Source organism: Pteropus alecto, unplaced genomic scaffold (genome assembly GCF_000325575.1).
Source record: "Pteropus alecto unplaced genomic scaffold, ASM32557v1 scaffold20, whole genome shotgun sequence".
NCBI classification, from domain to species: domain Eukaryota; kingdom Metazoa; phylum Chordata; class Mammalia; order Chiroptera; family Pteropodidae; genus Pteropus; species Pteropus alecto.
The window spans coordinates 26,733,526-26,739,677 of NW_006436298.1; positions in this window are offsets into that span (position 1 = coordinate 26,733,526).

Genomic DNA, 6,152 nt, shown 5'->3' on the forward strand with positions numbered 1-6,152 from the left:
TTCCTTCCTTCCTTCCTTCCTTCCTTCCTTCCTTCCTTCCTTCCTTCCTATCAGATGTTAACCCAGATTGCTGAAATGGGAACAGGCTCAAAGCACTGAGTTGAATTAAAGCATCCCAATCTCTTCCTCCTAGTTATCTATTTGCATCTTAGTAAGGAAACCTCCTCTAACTTGGCTATGATCTATGTCTATTCTGTCAGCTCTTTGATACTCTTTGCCTGTCTTAAGAGTCTGAGTTCTTAAGGGAAAGGAGAAATTTTCCCTTAGTCATCTAGGATTCCTGCCTTGATTATTTTTTTCATTAATACTTTACAGTTTTAGTTTCACAGTAAAACTGAGGGAAAGATACAGAGATTTCCCATAAACCTCTACCCCACACATTCATAGTCTCCCACATTATCAACATCCTCCAACAGAATGGTTCATTTGTTATAATTGATGAACCTACACTGACACATCATAATCACCCAAAGCCCATAGTTTATGCTATTGTTTACTCTTGGTGTAGTACATACTATGGGTTTGGACAAATGTAGAAAGACACGTATCCATTGTTATGGTATTATACATAGTATTTTCAAAGCCCTAAAAATCCTCTTTGCTCTGCTTATTCATCTCTTCCCTTCTCCCACTTCTCACCTCTGGCAGTCTGCTGTTTTCACTGTCTCCATAGTTTTACCTTTTCCAGAATGTCATTAAATTGGAGTCATACAATATGTAGTTTTTACAGATTGACTTATTTCACTTGGTAATATGCATTTAAGTTTCCTTCATATCTTCTCATGGCTTGATAGCTTATTTCTTTTTTATTTGAATAATTTTCCACTTTCTTGATGAACCACAATTTATCCATTCACCTAATGAAGGACATCTTGGTTGCTTCCAAGTTTTGGCAATGATGAATGGAGCTGTAATAAACATCTGTGTCAGGTCTTTGTATGGACATAAGTTTTAAATTCCTTTGAATAAATGTTAAAGAGTGTGATTGCTGGATCATACGGCAAGAGTATGTTTAGTTTTGTAAGAAACTGTCAAACTGTTTTCCAAAGTGGCTGTACTATTTTGTATTCCCATCAGCAATGAATGAGAGTTCTTGTAGCTTCATATCCTTGCCAGCATTTGGTCTTGACAATGTCCAGATTTGGGGCATTCTAATAAGGTGTAGTAATATCTCGTTATTTTAATTTGCATTTTCCTGATAACATATGATGTGGAGCATTTTTTCATATGATTATTTGTTATCTGTATGTCTTTGGTGAGGTGTCTGCTAAAGTCTTTGGCTCATTTTTGTAAACAGATGTTTTATTTTTCTTATTGTTGAGTTTTAATAGTTCTCTTTACATTTCGAATAACACTCCATTATCAGATGTATCTTTTGCAAATATTTTCTTCCAGTCTGTGGTTTGTCTTCTCATTCTATTCACATTGTCTTTCTCAGAGAAGAAGTTTTCAATTTAAAGAAGTCTAGCTTATCAAATATTTCTTTCATGAATCATGCCTTTGGTGTTATATCTAAAAAGTCATCTCTATATTCAAATTTATCTAGATTTTCTCCTATGTTATCTTCTAGTTGTATATTTTGTATTTTACATTTAGTTCCGTAATTTATTTTGAGTTAATTTTTGTGAAGGTTGTAAGGTGTGTTTCTAGATTCAGGTAGGGGTCCAACTTCATTCTCATGGATGTCCAGTTGTTCCAGCACCAGCACCATTTATTGAAAAAAAAAAAACACAATCTTTGCTCCATCATATTGCCTTAGTTTGTCAAATATCGGTTGACTATATTTATGTGGGTCCATTTCTGGACTCTCTATTTTGTTCTGTTGATCTATATGTCTGTTTTTTGTCCAATACCACACTGTCTTAATTACTCTAGCCTTATAAGAAATCTTGAAGTTGGATAATGTTAGTCTTCCAACTTTGTTCTTTTCCTTCAATATTGTGTTGGCTATCTTAGATCTTTGGCCTCTTCATATAAGCTTTAGATTAATTTTGTTGAAATCCACAAAATAATTTGCTGGGATTTTCATTGAGATTTTACTGAATCTGTGGATCAAGTTGAGAAGAACAGATATCTTGATAACATCGAGACTTCTTATCTATTAGTATAGAATATATCTATTTATTTAGTTCTTTCATTTCATTCATCAGAGTTTTGTAGTTTTCTTCACATAGATCCTACACATATTTTGTTAGATTTATTTCACTTTAGAGGAGTGCTAGTATAAATAGTATTGTGTTTTTAATTTCAAATTTCACTTGTTCATTGCTGATCCTGCCTTGATTTTGAAGTCACTTCCTTCGTCCTTTCCAATGGTCAATGGATTCCTGAAAATCCTAGCTTTTTCAATGGTACAATGTACTCTATCCCATTCAGTTTACTTGATTCACTAACTAGTTATTAAAGAAGTATATTTGCCCATTTATGATTTGTTTATTTAACAAATGCAATCCTTATTGAGAGTTGTTTCTATGCCAGGCACTCTAATGGGCTTAGAGCACATTATAGTGAACAAAAAAGCATAGTGTCTGTACTAATGGAGCCTAATAAGAAAAATATATTAAATTATATATTACAAATTAGGTACAATGGAAGATAAGAAAGAGATCCTATGAGGGAGAATAACAGGGATGTACTTTAAATTGGGAGTCCAAGAGGGAAATTAACTGAAAAAGTAAGATTTTAACTGAGACATTAAGGAAAAGGAAAAGCCATTTTGGGAATAAATGGGAAGTGTAAGTATTAAGCACATAGTGAACATCTGAGACACTCCTAAAATACAGCAGGGTGACTTCATACAGTTGCTCAGGTTATGCAGTGGCATAAGTTGCTGGGGACATACTTATTCCATAAATAGGTCTTATCTTATACTAGCTCTTAACCTCTGCTATAAGTAAGAGTTTGGGACTACCCCATACATGTATTTGGTGCCTCATGCCCTCATCCATGATGCCAGGCTTCCATAGACCTTGAAAATACTAGTGGCAGGCTTCTGTCTCTTTCTGTTTCAAAGTTTGTGCCTTCAGTAGACCTTCTTCTGAACTTCATTTCTAAACAGAGAGGCGTCTCTAGCCTCAGCTAATTTTCAGAACAGAAGTTTTCAAACCCTGTTTGCTCGGGTTGACAGCTCTGCCCCCTTCTCCATACTCTTCCAGAAAGCTAAGGCCCAAGGGTCTGTCTACGGTTTCAGCCAAATATTGGGAAGTATGAGTAACACTTTAAAAACAAAAATGTTATTAAAAAATACATTTGCATTTTAACTTTAAAAAAACTCTCAGTTTCCATTCCTTTCTGGAGAAGGTCTTTTTTACTGATACATTCTTATACTAAGAGATTTAAAAGTACAACATCCATATGTCACGGACAGTAGTCTAAGGACTCAGTTTTAAATACATGCAAATATAATCATCTTCCTTCAGAATATGAAAAAGTATGTCATACAAATTTTTTTGACTGTCACAAAATAGAATTTCAAAGTGACAGAAATGCTTGGGAAAAAAAGGTAGAATGGATATTTAATGTAATTAGAGTTCATCGATTCAAAGGTGTTTAATAAAATGTTTAAGTAATAAATAGGCACAATGGGGCATTTTTCTAATTCCCGCATGTTTGTTAAAACTTCAAAGAATATGTCAAATATATAGTAGAGACAATTTTAAATTAGAATAATAATTAATTAATTAAGATGTTTTTATAAACTTATTCTAGAAGTACAAGTGATTTTCACATCCAAAACTATTAGCAGCTTACTTAAAAATCCTATTAAAGATAATGTTTATAAAGCTAGCATATTTGCATTTAGGAAGGAAGAAATTTTTGTATTTAATCTTTATGGGTATCAATTGTGATATTTCCTCATGCCTAAACTATAACAAATATACCAATGTTGTCACAGCACAGAGTAATACCCTAAGGAGATTACTGATAAATTACTGATAAATTAGCTTTTTCAGTTTATTTAGAAATACAAATTTTGTTTCCAAAAGAAAACTAGATTAAATATGTTTACTAAATTTCTGAAATTTAAGAAATCTGATTTATAAAATAGCTACTATCATAAACGTGTTTATTTATAAAGAAAATTCCATTCTTAAAATGTTACTTTCTACAAAATTGAACTAATCTTTTCCAAAATAAGTAGGATTTTTAAAAGGGTCTATATTATCAAGACTATAAAGATCTTTTATGTTGGTTAGCAATATAAAAGTAATACTTGAGGAATGGAGTGATAGGCATAGAACTGATTGGCAGAGAGATGATATTCTTGTCAAAACTGTAACCAGAAAGTGTTCTAGACATGCCGGGCTAGGTAGCCACCGCTCACATGCATTCGAGCTGCATTTGACTGTATGTTTTTTCTCCCACTTCTTGCCCTAGAAGACCCAGTCTTGAAACTGGAAACCTTGCCCTGGAGTTGATGAACCTGTTGACTGTTTCAAGTGCTGGTGCTAATTCTGGATTACAGCAAAGGCAATTCTTATCTCTGTGCTTCTCCATCTGAGTTCTTTCACCATCCTGGGCTTCTTTCTCTTCTGGTTTTCATCTGTTTTCCCGCCCCCCCCCTCCCCGCTTCCATGCTACACACCATTCTTTTAATTTCCCCTTAATTCCAAAGATAGAAAATGAAATATGTAACTCTTGACAACTCATTAGGAACTCTAACTTTATCCAAACAAGATTTGCACATGGAACAGGAAGGAAGTGAATGAAACACAAATCACAACCCTTCTCCCACCCAAAACCTTGAGCCCTTCTCTGGCTCCCCTCACACTCCTTGAGGCAACAGACTGCTTGTTTGCTCACTCGAGAGATTTTGACCTAAGGACTCCACAAAGGAAGGACAAGGAGAACAACACTACTGAAGCCAATATAGCACATCTGGTGGCATTAGTCACTAAATGTCTGAGGCATTAAATAATAACTCACAAACTAAAAGCAATGTCTTCATTGAATGAACTTTGTGAAGAGATAAATAGGATTGATTAGTAAAGATTCCGACATACAATATCTTAGATTAATTAATTGCATGTGTGGGGCTGAATTACCCGAACAAGCATTTGATTAGAAAAGCAGGTCACATCCTACAGGCTGTGGGGTTCTACCTATTGTCTATTTTTAGGGTGGTAAAGAGACTTCACCACTGACCTGCCCCTAAACAAAATCCTGGCAGTACCAGAGCCTGGATTTGCCTTTATAGCAGCTGTGAAAAGAATGAATATTTACATTTAATCTTTTGGGATCCTGAATTCTGGTCACAGTTTTACAACCAGATTTGCTCATCTGTAATGCAGTCATCTCCGACCCAGCACTTCTCAGCCTTCTCACTTCCTTCCACACCAACTTTATTTACCAATTATCTCATCTTCATGCAACAGCTTCTCACATTTAACAGCCTAACACATAATTTGGGAAGTTAGGAATAATTATGACAACTCAATAGACAAGGTCTTGGAATTTATACTTATTTTAGACAAGTAACAAGTCCATAAAATTTGAGAGTACCTTTTTCGATGTTGAATTAGGCAAAATGTACACCTCTTAACAATGATATCTTAATTCTAGACCTGTAATATTTGATATTATTACAATTAAAATTACTTTCAAAGTTATATTAATTTAAAGGGTTTATAATCAAACTTAGTTAATTTCATCAGGGACTCCAGCCAGACTTTTCTTTTTGAGGGAGAAGCTAAATTATGTGTGAAATCTCCAGGGTAGCATTCTATGCTAGGTTACCATATTGTCATGTGTGAATCCTGTCTCTATCATTTATTAGCTGAGGAACCTCAATTATTGAATCTGTATATTCTTTGGATTCCTCATCTTTAAAATGGGAATAATAAGAGTGTTTATGATGCAAATTTTCTAGGGAGAGTTGAATGAGTTAATACACATAGAGAACTTAGAAGAATATTTAGTTCATACTACATACTCAACAAATGTTAAGTAGTATCTGTGTTAAGTAGTATCTGTGTTTCTTTTGGAAGCACAATACCGTATTTCAGCTCTTGAAATGGCAAAATAATGTAAGAAGCTGGTAAATGAAAGGAATTGTGTAACTCGTCAGTATGAATAAGTTAAAGATGGAACTTTAGGGTTTACAAGTTATAGAAATAGCTAAAATAGACAGTATGGAATTTAACAAATAGCAG